We start from the raw sequence: 15,008 nt of genomic DNA, 5'->3' as shown, positions 1-15,008 counted from the left end.
TTACTAAATGTCACGTTTTTATGACATATATTAAGAAATATCGGAAAAGTATGCCTTTTATGAATTTATCATAAATATCATTAAATAAATGTCGTCGTATCTAGTTTTTTTTGTAGTGACATCAAACTCAAGTCTATATTGAATACGAAATGAGCTCACAACGTTCAGAATGAACGTCATGAACGAGTGATGAAGCTAGAGAATAGAAGTTCTACAACTATTCAAGGAACTAGGCTTAACAATATTTCTGAGGAAATTGATAACGTGGTAAAAGAACATAGTGTAGGGGGAATCATTAACATTCCCAAACATAGAGAGTTAGCCTCACATATATTAACTTCCTGCTCTTGTGTGTAATACAACGTTTGTCAATCCTTTCAACTTTAATCTATAGCAATACAAGTCAAAGGAATTCCATATTAGCTATGATGCTCATGTTTTGGTCACTTAAGCGTCTTATCAACACTTGGTGAGAATAAAGCTTCATAATCCTTATTAATGGTGTCTCTACACCCAATAACCCGTTCTCTTGCTCCTAGATAAATTTTAAAGTCTCAAATGGTTATAATCAACATTATTCTTTATCACCCATAAGGTAAACAACGCCTTTAACCAATAATCAACAATCAACACCCCAAACCGATAATCGTTCATACTTTTCTATCAAACCCATCGACTCATATGTCATGAACTAGAGTCTATAATTATTAATCCAATGCTAGAATCAATTAGAGGGTGAAGACATTACCTTTTTGAAGTTCAATCCTCTTGAATTCGAGTTCTAGGGTTCCTTCTCTCAACAATGATGTCCCAATCAAATATCTAATGATATGGAGGGTTTACCCATGTTAATAAGATGTTGGAAAATTAAAATTAACTTAGAATCACCATTAGAACTTACCTTGGGTGGTGGAGGGACCCTTAAGGAGTTAGGTTTTTGAGAGCTTTTCTTTCTAGAGCAAGTTTTTATATTTTGGGGTTGTGGGGGACGAAATAGGGCTTAAAAAATAACTTCCCAAGCCTTCCACCGCGCCCCTGTAGGCCTGACCGGGGCCCGACCGCGGTAAATAGCAGGAACATTGCCTCACAACCGCGGTCGCGGTCCGGGCGCGGTAGTTGCGCATTGTTTTGTAAAATAACTTTTTGCACAGAGTTTCGTTTGGGCTCCACAATATATAGTTGGAAAGCTATTTCAAAGGCCTACAACTTTTATCTTTTGGGTTTTCCCAAATACCTTACACGTTTTTCAGTAAACCTCCTGAATACTGACCTTTTGTAAACTTCGTAGATTTTATCGAATCTTGTACACCTCACTCTTCGTCTTGATTCTAAAATAACTATTTCCACCCATACACATACCAATAGAACTTCACATGTCCAAAATATAACCTTACTACTCATTTAACATATCCACACCTAGTTTGAATGTACGGGGTGTTACAATTACTTTCTAACATTTATTTTAGACCAACTAAATTTTATATTAAATTATTATTTGAACTATGTAATGTATTATATTTGTAAAAAATTTAGCGACACACCATAATACGTGGAAACCACGTTTTTAGGTTTAAAAGTTAAAGAAAAACATTGCAAATTCACATATATAAGACTTTTAAGCCACGTAGGACAAAATAAAATAAAATTACAAACACCAATTAAAAAGAAAAGACCGATTGAGAAAAAGAAGAAGATGTTTTATAATTATATTTAAAAAATCATTGCAAATTCACATTTGGAAAGTTTCGAAACACTTTGTACTCCTTTTAGATTTAGGAGTCGTTTTTTTTGTTAAAAAAATATTCGCAGATTAATTATTTGTAAATACAGTTTTAGAGGAATAATTCAAATTACATAATACGATTAGTAAATTAACAAATAATTTAATACTCTAATCCTTTATTAAAAGAACATTAATGAATATAGATATTTGTAAGTTGTTATTCAGTAAACACCAACTATTACGTAGTAATAAGTTTCATAACCTACAAATATGAAAATATTATTTTCAAACGAAATAAAGTAAAAAGAAAGATTTGAAGAAAAATATAAATAATAGAATAATAAAGACCTAACAAAAGTTAAAACACGAAGAAAGATAAGAGGTTCTATCAAAATCACTTTCGTGATGTAATACTAGTGTTTTCAACTTTTGAAATGCAATTAATTAAGAAAGCTTTTGACAAGTCAAAAGGTTGTTAATAAGTTTTTGATGATCTACTAAGCTAATTACTTAACAGCCTCTCTATTCTTCCGAGTAGGGGTAACGTCTGCGTACACAGTACCTTCTTCAGATTCTACCTGTGGAATTTCATTGGGTCGTTGTTGTTGTTGTTATACTAAGCTAATTACAAAAAATTGCACAAGAATTATGGGACGAGCCCGTGTAAAAGGCATTGGGCACATACCAAGCATACCTTCGGGTAGGGGTGTTCATGGTTCGGTTTGGATCGGTTTTTCCCTTAAAAGAAGCCAAATCAAGTAAGTCGGTTTTTCAAATATTAGAACCAAACCAAACCAACTAAGTCGATTTTTCTCAATTCGGTTTATGTCGGGTTTTGTCGATTTTTCGGTTTTTTTGGTTATTTGTCGGTTTTTTCTTAAATATAAGACATACACTACCAAACACATATTCCGGCGACCATATTGTCAGCGTTACACTATCAAATCAATTGCCCTTTGAGAAATCTGTTATTTACCAAGATATATTGATGATAATTGAATCAAATAGTGATGAATAATTTAAGGACTCAATGAAAAATATATTATTTTAAGACGAAATGGATTCTTACACTTAACAAAAGAAAACTACCAATCAAACTAGAATGTAAAGGTAAATAACTATACTAAAAGTGCAAGCTAGAATATATATATATATATATCTGTGTGTGTGTGTGTGTGTGTGTGTGTGTGTGTGTGTGTTTCGATCTTATTTGTATATGAATAGGTTTTAAGAGTTGTTTAATGGTTTGATAAATGGGATGGGGATTGTGCTAGTTTAATTTTAAAGAAATTAAGCCAAAAATTAGCCCAAAATAAATGGCCCAATTCTGTTTGACCCGGTCTGGTGAAGCCCACCTGAGAGGTAAGCTAAACGACGTAGTTTCACGGTGAAACTACGTCGTTTCGTTTAATGAATTGGAGATTCAATTTCAGCCGTTGATCAACCCTTGATCTAATGGTCCATATTTGATCTCTCAAGAGGTATATAAGCCCTTAAAAATCAAAAAATTGCCTCATTTTCCCCTTATTTCTCTTCTCCTCTCCCCCTTTCTTCTTCCTCTCTCTTTTCTTTCTCCTCCTAGCAGCTCCGCCCGTCGCCGCCCAGCTCCGCTGCCGGAAATCGCCCAACGGCGGCGGCCATCATCCAAACCACCCCAAAATTTTACCCTTTCTTCCTCTCAACCTCCTCTTCATGAATCCAAGCACCAAATCCTTTAAATCCTCACCAATCTTTACAAATCTAGCCAAATCTGAAACCCTAGTCGCCACCCGCCGCCGTTCGCCACCTCTAATCTCCGCCGAAATCACACCATTTCCTCCTCTTCTCGTCCTCACTCCATATCTCCGACTTATGTCCCCAAAATCCCCATCACTGCCGACCCCGCTGCCTGCCACACCATCGCTCGCCACTGCCTCGACCGCCCACGACCATCAGTGGCCCTTCATTTTAGACTATTCCCGACCAAAAACGCTCGTTTCTCTTTAGCACAACGCTAGAACTCATTTGTTTTGGCGTGTGCTAGAAAGAAATGCCCGTTCAAGGTCGGGTAGTCACGGCTCGTTGTTCTCGGCATCTCCTCGTTCGATTTGGCATCGACTTCCCTCGTTTGGTAGAACCCTATCCCTTTTCTTTATTTTTTCTGATTTTTGGTTCTATTATTAAGACTAGGATCGAATTTTAGTTTCCGTCTTGTTTAAATCTCACGTAATTGGGTAGTATTTTTCAATTAGTTTCAGTTTTGATTCAATTTGTTTATATCATTTATAGGTAGTTTTAAGTGTTGGTTTCGACTCATGTATATTAGTTTGAATTATGCATTTTGTTTCAAAGTTTAAATCTTTTTGTTAATATGCACTCGTTTAGTATTGTTTGTATTAGTCGTGTTATCCGTTTTGATTGGCATATCCTGGGAAACATGATCAATTCTGTTAGTTTACCTTGTTTTATCCTTTCATGTTTAACTAGATGGTATTTGCTAGATTCAAATCGTGTTTTGGTTTGGGATTAGCAGTTGATAGTTGTTTCATGTTGCTTCTGGACCATCGTTTGACAGTCAAAATGATTAGCTCCTAGTTTTGTTTGTTAGTTCTTCTGTTAACTGATTGATATAGGTTATGAAGTTCAGTTAGCTTATTTATTTGTGTTAATTGATCATCGTTCAAAGGCATCAGTGATCTTGATTCATTCTGAAATGGTTAATTTGTTTAGTTGAGTCATTGATCTTTTCAAGACAAGAGTTCATTTGTTCTAATGAAGTGATAATCTATAGGTTGAATGCTTATGATAGTCTGTGTTGAAATACTTAGTGTATTATCACTTCAACAGTTATGAGTGTATTTTTAGTAAGATTTGAGTAATATGAGTCATGTGTTTGGTTTAAACATAGAATCTGGTTTGGGAAATTAAGAGGAAAGGGAAAGAAAAGAGAATACTTGAGTGTAGGGTTCTTGGTTTGGTTGCTTTTACTGTTGCGGACTGTTTTGGAGTACAATACTCCAAAATTCTGTCCACAATTGGTAAGAAAAACTGTTCATTGACCAAAATTCTGGTTTTGGACAGATTTTTGGTCAAAAATCTATCATTTTGGACAGATTTTTAGCCAAACAAAAATCTGTCCCAAGGACTTTCCTCCCCCTATAAAAAGAACATCTTTCGCTCTAAAAAACAGACAGACTTTGATAACATCTTTGAAGTTTGCTTGAACACACTTGAAAAAGACTTCTTACACACTAAAAAGAAGAAACTTTGAGAGTAAAAAGAGCAACTAAACACTAAATAGTAAGCTGAAAATGCTGAGCTAGGTGAGTGAATTCTCAGTGAAAAACCTTTAAAAAGCAGAGAGTATTGAGTGGATTCCAGGGATCATTTCTCGTTTCATTACTAAGTTGGTCATCTCTGGTTCATTTTCTTTGGTCTAAGAGCTGTTGGTTGTTGCTGTTTGTTGTTGCTGGTCTGTTGCTTCAGTCATTGCTAAACATTTTTTTACTTTGTGCTGTTCAGGTAACGTTCTAAACTTTTGTAATGCAGGTTCCTTTTCTTTAATAGCAAATGATGAAAAGTTGGGCATGTTTAGATAGCTTCAAGCAATTTTCTCAAAGGATTTGCTGAATGTTTGAATGCCAAAACCTGCACATTCATAACCAGTTTCATAGTTGTATTTAAATAGTCTAGTTTATTTTGTTTTGACTCACCTATGTTCCTCGTTGTTAGTTTAAACTGTTTGGATCTGGTACATACTCTAAAAGAACAAGAAAATGAATGTTTCAATAAGTCGCAATATGAGTTTCGTTTAGTTTTTCTATCCACAAAATCATGTACTTTAGCCCTTGTTATGTTTGAATGCTTCTGGAAGGTGGGTGTGGTTGATTTCTGATATCTTACAACTTTCTGTTAAGTTCCTTATGTGAACAAGTAAGGGGCTTGTCTCATGTAATGAATGATTTGCGACAACTTGTAGACTTATTTTGGCATAATTCATTTTGACCCTTTTTGAGCTATATAGAGCAGTGTAGATGTCATTAAGTTAAAGAAAAATATAAAATTATTTTATTTTTAATTTATGCTCCATACAAGTTTGATGTTAGTTTAGCAGGCTTTAAAACTAAGAATGACTGTGATAGTAAAATAAGTTGAAATCATGAGTTAGTTTAACTTGTGAAATTTTTTTATTTATTTATATATATATATATAGTAAATCAAGAGTTCATTAGTTCTAACTAGTTGCTGGCTCATTTCACCATTGGCAAGAAGTTGGCCATTTCTTTAAAATAGATAGAGTTGGTTTTACATTAATTTGCCTTGTTTTCCGTAAAAAATTAGATTTTTTTTCCATTAATTTAATTACCTAATCATTTCTAGTAATTAATAAAAGCGCTAGACAAATTTTAGGAACAACTGTAGCTTTATATTAGTTTCGTCATTTTAATTGATAACAACAACAATAAGAATAAGGTTATAAGTAAGTTCAATATTAACTAAGTTTTATACATTTTCTTACCACCACTAAGCTACAAATATGCACTTTCTTTTGCGACAAAAATGAACAATTTTTTATTTTTATTTTATAATCTAACCCCTATAGTAGGTCGTCTTACCCAAGGTAAATAATTTTGTCTTAACCGATGTCGGGAAGACTCGCTTCGGAATAAAGAAATAAATAAAATGTCAAGGTCGTGAGGACACGCCTTGTTCCAATTCTTTCAAATAAATAATTTTTATTTAATTGCTTTCGAGCAGGCTTCAGTTTTAGGTGCGACGCACGAACTAAGATCGGGGATACTCGTCCTAGTTTAAAGTTAATAAATTCATCAACAATAAAAGTTGTCATAGGCAAACATAAAATCAAATAAAGCACCGTTTTATCTAAAAATTAATTCAAGCCAATTCTAGTCAATAAAAGCGACCGTGCTAGAACCACAGGACTTGGGGAATGCCTTACACCTTCTTCCCGGTCAACAGAATTCCTTACCCGGACTTTGTTTTCGCAGACCAATAATAATAGAGTCAAACCTTCCTTCGACTAGGGATTCAAACAAAAGGTGACTTGGAACATCCAAAAAATCAATTCCAAGTGGCGACTCTGAGCAATAAAATAATCCCTACTCACGTTTTGTCACTTTAATTGGAAAAACTCTTTAACCCCAAATCCACAATATTCTTTTCGGGGTAGGAAAGGGGTGTGACATTCGGTTTTTCGAATTTTTATGAACACCCCTACCTTCAGGCGCCTGAGGCGTAAGCTTCATAAGACAAGAGCCCACATGTAAGTCAATAAGTCCAAAACGGTTCCTTATTGGTCCAATTCCGGCGGCATTTGCTCTGTCCCTCCCGCCACAACCGCCGCAGCTTCTAATCTCCCGATCCTCCGTTTCACGATGGTGATTTTGTCCTCTCCGCCGCGTCCATTAATGTTTTGCGTTAATTCTGTTGGGAATAAACCCCCCACAGAAATAATATTTACAGTAATAATAACGGAACAATAATGTAGGACCGAGATATAGTAATCAACAAGAATAAAAAAATAACAACAAGGACAAAAAGATTTTTAACGTGGAAAAAACCACGAGCCTGAGAGGAGCAAAGTAATCCACTATAATGAGGAATTTTACACCCAGTAGTCTGAGTAAAATACTTACAGGGACCACTATACACTCAAAAAAATAATCCTCTTTTAAGATTCCCACCTCACTACAATATCGCTCACACTCTCTGCTTTTCCTATACAGTCTATTTCTCACAATGTCTGAGAAATACTCTCTGAAACTACTGTGTTACTTTTCTTTCTCTGTGTGTTGAAATGATAGCCGAAGCTCTCCTTTTATAGGTGAGAAAATGTTTCCCACGACAACCAAAATTGGTTTTGGTTCTGCAAGTTGCAGACTTGAAAACTTGCAAATTGGCAAGTTATTATCCACCGCCCAACTTAGCCGATTTGCTTTTGTTCCAAGTCTAACTTCATTCCTTTTTTTTCTTTATTATTATGGGGATGGACCCCACAATCTCCCCCTCCAGACCCATTCTTCTGAAGGAGGTAACACCGGACTTCTATCTTGAGTGCATGCCGACAAGTTCTTTGCACAACTCGAACTTGTCTCTTGGTACCACCTTGGTCAACATATCTGCAGGATTCTCACTTGTGAAGATCTTCAGGACTTGCAGAGATTCACTCTCTACCTTTTCTCGTATCCAATGATATCTTACATCGATATGTTTGGTCCTTGCATGGTACATGGAGTTCTTGCTCAAGTCTAGTGCACTTTGACTGTCACAATAGACAATATACTCCTTCTGCTGCAAGCCAAGCTCTTGAAGGAACCGTTTCAGCCATATCATCTCCTTGCTAGCTTCTGTAGCGGCAATGTACTCCGCTTCAGTTGTAGAGAGTGCGACACACTTCTGCAACCTTGACTGCCATGATATAGCTCCCCCTGAAAATGTAAACAAATATCCAGTAGTGGATTTTCTGTTATCATTGTCACCTGCCATATCTGCATCTGTATAGCCTTTTAAGACTGGATCAGATCCTCCAAAGCAGAAACAATCTCTTGCGGTACCTCTCAGGTACCTGAGTATCCACTTGACAGCTTCCCAGTGTTCTTTTCCAGGATTTTCAAGAAACCTGCTGACAAGACCAACTGCGTGAGCAATATCAGGTCTAGTGCATACCATAGCATACATCAAACTTCCGACGGCAAAAGAATAAGGAACTTTGGTCATGCTTTCCTTTTCCTCCATTATTGTAGGACACATCTTCTTGCTCAACTTTAGATGACTAGCAAGAGGTGTGCTGACTAGCTTAGCATTCTTCATGTTAAAGCATTCCAGTACACGTTCAATGTACTTCTCCCGAGACAGCCACAACTTTCTGCTTGTTCGCTCTCGAACAATCTTCATTCCCAGAATTTGTTGTGCTGGGCCCAAGTCCTTCATGTCAAAGGACTTAGATAAGTCTCCCTTCAACTTGGAAATCAGCTCCTTGTCTTGTCCTACAATTAACATGTCATCCACATACAACAACAATATAATAAAGTTGTTATCAGAAAATCTTTTGTAGTATACACATGGATCGGAATATGTCTTTATGTAAGTTTGACTTTTCATGAATGAGTCAAACTTCTTGTACCACCGCCTTGGTGCCTGCTTCAACCCATAAAGACTCTTATTCAGTTTGCACATCATGTGTTTCCTTTCAGCTACTTCAAATCCTTCTGGCTGCTCCATATAGATCTCCTCTTCCAAATCTCCGTGAAAAAATGCAGTTTTCACATCCAACACTTCAAGATCTAGGCTAGCTGCTAAGCTCAAGATTGTACGAATAGAAGTCATTTTGACAACAGGTGAGAAAATTTCATCATAATCAATACCTTTCTTTTGTTCGAAGCCTTTAACCACCAATCGAGCTTTGTATCTAACCAGCTTGCCATTTCCATCTTTCTTGAGTTTAAGACCCACTTACATTTGAGTGGTCTTTTACCCTTTGGAAGTTCAACCAGCTTGTAGGTGCCATTTTTCTGTAGAGATTCCATCTCTTCTTGCATAGCTTTCATCCACTGGTTCTTTTCTGGATGGGACAGCACCTCCTTAAGATTTTCTGGCTCTCCCTCATCACTGATGAGGACATACTCCGTGGAAGGGTACCTGCATGACTCTACCCTTGGCCTCTCTGATCTCCTAGGAGGCTGAGGTTGTTCTTCTTCTTGAGTGGGATACTCCACTTGCTAGACATCATCATCAAGTTGCTCCCCCTGCTCAATAACTTCACCAGGTTGCTCTCCCTACTCGGCAACCTCGTCGGTCGTACTTTCTGCACTTGTGGGATAGTTAGAAGAATAAGGAATGGTAACAAGTTAGGGATTATACCATTCTTCGTCTTCTCTGACTGATCATCTACAGCTCCAACTTCACTTTCTCAGAAGATTATATCTCTACTTCTAATGACCTTCTTCTTTACAGGATCCCACAATCTGTACTCGAACTCTTCATCTCCGTATCCGATGAATATACAGGGAACGGATTTACCGTCCAACTTTGTTCTCTGCTCCTTTGGTACATGTGCAAAAGCTCTGCAACCGAACACCTTCAGATGTGAATAGGACATCTCCTTGTTGGTCCAAACTCTCTCTGGGATGTCAAACTCCAATGGAACTGATGGACTCCTATTGATCAGGTAACAGGCTATCTGAACTGCTTCACCCCAGAATGACTTAGGCAGTTTAGCCATTCTGAGCATGCTTCTCACCTTCTCAACAATGGTGTTGTTCATCCTCTCGGCTTCGCCATTGTGCTGTGGGGTTCCAGGAACTGTCTTTTCATGTCTGATCCCATGACTTGAACAGTACTCTTCAAATTCCCTTGAAGTGTACTCACCTCCATTGTCACTTCGGAGTCGCTTTAGCTTTCGACCCGTCTCTCTTTCCGCCAGAGCATAAAACTTCTGGAAAACTTGAAACACCTGATCTTTGGTTTTCAAGATATAAACCCACAATTTACGTGAAGCATCATCAATAAAAGTAACAAAATATTTGTTACCGCCCATCGATTCAATTTCCATTGGACCACAAACATCAGAATATACTAAATCAAGCATATTCAATTTTCTTTCAGATGATGTCTGAAATGAGACTCTATGTTACCAAATAAACAGTAGTCACAAGGTTTTACTGTTGTACCTTTGGCAAAAGAGATGAGTGATTTCGTGGCAAGAATCTGCAATCCCTTCTCGCTCATATGACCCGTTCTTTTGTGCCACAAATCTGCAGAAATCTCATCTTGTGCCGTATTCAATTAACCTTGGCATATTTCTGCATTTGTCCTGTATAATGTGCCACGAGCAACTCCCTTTGCAATCACCAATGATCCCTTGGTGAGTCTCCACTTTTGATTTGCAAAATAGTTCTCGTATCCATCTCGGTCTAAAGCAATTCCCAAGATCAAGTTCATCCGCAAATCAGGTACATGTCGCACGTCCTTTAGAACCAATGTGCATCCGACATTTGTCTTGATACAAATGTCACCAATCCCCACAATCTTTGAGTAACTTGTGTTACCCATTCTCACAGTTCCAAAATCACCTGCTACATATCTGCAAAAAAGATCTCTTACCGGTGTTGCATGGTAAGATGCCGCTGTGTCAACCACCCATTCCGACTCTGGACCTGACAGGTGCATGCATTCCTCTTCCTCATTTATAAAGAGGACAACACTATCATTGTTTTGCACCATGGAGGTTGTGTTGTCGTCATTCTTCTGGACACTGGTTTCACCTTTGCCCTTCCTTGGATTTGGGCAATCTCTTTTGAAGTGACCTGGTTGATCACAATTGTAGCAATTTCTGGCTCTTGATTTGGATCGGTTCTTTGACTTCCCACGAGCTCCGGATCTACCATAGTTGCTCGAACTCCTTTGATAACTCCTGCCTCTACCTTCTGTGATGAGAGTCTGTCCTGGATTTTCAGGCTTTTTTCTCATCTTCTCATTGAGTAGAAGAGCCGATGTGACATCTTTTAACTCAATGGTGGTCTTACCGTGCAGGATGGTTGTTGCCAAATTATCATACGAATATGGCAACGAGTTCAATAGCAAGATGGCTTTATCTTCTTCCTCGATTTTCACTCCGAGGTTGGCGAGCTGTGTGATTAGTCCGTTAAACACATTTAAATGTGACAAAAAATCCGTACCTTCACCCATGTGTAGGGCGTATAACTGCTTCTTCAGGTACAATTTATTTGTCAGTGTTTTGGACATGTATAGGCTTTTCAACCTTTTCCAAATGCCACGTGCGCTATCTTCATCAATGATGTTATTTACCACATCATCTGATAAGTGCAACCTGATTGCACTAGCAGCTCTTTCATCCAAGTCAGTCCAATCCTCAGCTTTCATGGCATTAGGCTTTTTGGCATCAGCATCTAGTACCTTGTGTAATCCTTGTTGGATAAGCAGATCCCTCATCCTTCTTTGCCATGTTGAGAAACCGCTATCTCTGTTAAACTTTGCTACCTCATACTTTACTGCGGATATTTTTGTTTCACCGAGTATAGTACTACCGACAGTGAAGAATATTTCTGTGAACGAGCAGAACCTGTGCTCTGATACCAGTTGTTGGGAATAAACCCCCCCACAGAAATAATATTCACGGTAATAACAGCGGAACAATAATGTAGTACGGAGATACGGTAATCAACAAGAATAAAAAAAGAACAACAAGGACACAAAGATTTTTAACGTGGAAAACCCTTCTGAATAAGGGAAAAAACCACGAGCCCGAGAGGAACAAAGTAATCCACTATAATGAGGAATTTTACACCCAGTAGTCCGAGTAAAATACTTCAGGGACCACTATACACTCAAAAGAAATAACCCTCTTTTAAGATTCCCACCTCACTACGATATCGCTCACACTCTCTATTTTTCCTACACAGACTATTTCTCACAATGCCTGAGAAATACTCTCTGCAACTACTGTGTTACTTTTCTTTCTCTGTGTGTTGAAATGATAGCCGAAGCTCTCCTTTTATAGGTGAGAAAATGTTTCCCACGACAACCAAAATTGGTTTTGGTTTTGCAAGTTGCAGACTTGAAAACTTGCAAATTGGCAAGTTGTTATCCACCGCCCAACTTAGCCGATTTGCTTTTGTTCCAAATCTAATTTCATTCCTTTTTTTTTTCTTTATTATTATGGGGATGGACCCCACAAATTCTTCTGTTATTTGAATTTTGGTGTGCTGCTGGTTGACCATCTCAGAAATTATGCAACCAACTGACCACACGTCAACCGGAGTGGAGTAGCACCTTGATCCATGCAGTATTTCTGGTGCCCTGTACCATAATGTCACCACCTGAAATAATGAAGTCGACTGTTGAAGGTAAATAAATACAAGCTCAAAAGGATCGAGGATATGTTAACCAGAAATATGAACAGAGTATCTGCCTTTTAAATGTTTGAGAGACAGACGTGATCACTTTATTTTTTCAGCCAAACAAACAGACAACTTAAGCTATAAGTGGTTAAACAAAAACTTTAGAAGAAAAAAAGGTTGTTCATTTAGCCAGGGTGGACCAGATGTTAAAGAGAGACATCAGATGCAATAACAATTTCTGCTCATATCCTAATAACTACTTTCTGGTCAAGTTTGAAATGGAACAACATGAGACAATGGTAATACATGCAATAGGGCTGGTTTGGAGATTTTGTTTCAAAGAGCTGAAACCATGTGCATACCTCATGAGTGAAAGTTCATCCAAAATCTGCAAGCTTTAACACATTGGTGCGTGGATTTATCAGCAAGTTCTGAGGCTTCAGATCTCGGTGAAGAACTCTACACGAATGACAATGCGGAATACCAAGGAGCATCTGATACAAAAATGACTGCAAATTGGAGATATTACTTCATTGACCATGAACAAGAAGCCTGTGAACCTGACAACTTTACCATTAGGTGGTGATACTTTCTCACATTGAAAACTCAGATAATCATATATTTTAACTATTGTGCTAATGGTGCATCTCCTTCCTCTTCAAATAAGACTAGTAAATAAAGTTTTGACAAGAATCATAAAGAAGTAATGCTATCGATGAAGCAGCTAATTATAAGAACAAAAGCAACCTCCAAAAGAACATAGATCTTACTCACCTTCACAATGCAAAGATCCTTGGAGAATTCAGACATGAATCCATGTGTTTCTTCAAATCCAAGTCAAGATATTCTAAGACTAGATATAATCGCTTCTCGTTGTGAACCACATCCTGCAACCTGTTTCCGAATTAATAGATTATTTTTTGGTCTTAGAGAAGATATGGATAGAAGGGGAGCCTTGGCGTAACTGGTAAAATTGTTTCCATGACCAGGACGACACGGGTTCGAGCCGTGGAAACAGCCTCTTGCATAAATGCAGGGCTCACTCATGCACATATCACTAAAATGCTGTCCCGAGCATATTCTAAACTTTTGTTTTTTTGTTTACCAATCATCACAGATGCACACCAGCTGAAACTTGCAAGTCTTCTCACTCTCACGTTTCAACCACAATTAATAGATGATTGGAGCACATTATGTTGTCACATACATATTAAAAGAATCAACCAGCAAACCATTTAAAGAAGCACGTGAGCACGTGATTTTTGCCCTAAGCAAACTATTCCAAAAGTTTCAAATAATTGATTTCTTTATTATTTTACAATTTTTGTGAATTTTTGTTAAATCTTTGTGTTAATTGGTTGCATTTTTATTCATATGAAAATACAAAAAAAAGTATGCATTTGCATTTAGGGATTTAATTTCGCAATTTTAGGATTAATTAGGTATTAATTAGTTTTAGAACAAAATTTAAAGAAAATTGCAAAAAAAAAATAAATAATAGTTCTTTGCACTTTTAATTGTTAATTGTTGCATTTATCTTTAAATAGAGTTTTAAATAATTTTAGGAGTTAAATAGTTTAATTAGGTCTTTGTTTTGTTTTAGAATTTTATAAAATCGAAAAAAATAATAATAAATAAATACAAAAGGAAACAAAAAGAAAAGAGTAAAAATAAAATAAAAGAATGGTCTTGATAAAAGACCAGATTTTGGGGCCAAAATCCAATTTTAAGCCCAAAAGTCACTAAAATTCCACAGCCCCAAGCCAAACCCCAAAGAACCAGCCCAATCTCGCCCAAAACTAGCCCAATTGCCCGGTCCAAACCCCACGTCTTTGAAGTTCTCGAAACGACGTAGTATAGGGGGAAACTACGTCGTTTTGAGTTAATTTGTGACCAGTTAATCTTGGCCCTTCGTTTACCTCATCCAAAGGCTTCAATCACTTCCCCCATTTAATTAAACATGTCCGAATGGCATAGTATTAACCTAGTACCCCCAGTGTTATGTCGTCTCCTTCACTTTCATAGCTTACCACCGCCGCCGCCACCGGAAATCGCCATACGGCGGTGTTCGATCTCCAAACCTTGCCAAAATTGCACCAGATACTCTCCTCAATCCCCTCGTCACAAATATCCACTTCTTACACCTCAAATCCAACTAGAATTCCACTAATTCCAGATCAGAAATCCCAAACCCTAGCGCCGCCCACTTTCTCCGGTGGCGGCGCTGACCCCAAAACCATCAAAATGATACCCCAGAGTTTCCATGACCCTTTCTTCCCTAGCCTGCGTCCCTTTTTCCTTCAAGTTTTACTAGAGCATCTCAAAACTTAAACCCGAGATTGACCATTCAAAAGATCCAAGTCAGGTTCCATCAGGTCAGGTTTATAGCTTCGAAGCTGGGACTCGACAAAATTAACGTCGGCAAA

Source organism: Nicotiana attenuata, unplaced genomic scaffold, assembly GCF_001879085.1.
Source record: "Nicotiana attenuata strain UT unplaced genomic scaffold, NIATTr2, whole genome shotgun sequence".
Classification (NCBI taxonomy): Eukaryota; Viridiplantae; Streptophyta; class Magnoliopsida; order Solanales; family Solanaceae; genus Nicotiana; species Nicotiana attenuata.
The sequence above is the reverse complement of the archived record's forward strand: the minus strand, read 5'-3'. Positions refer to the sequence as shown.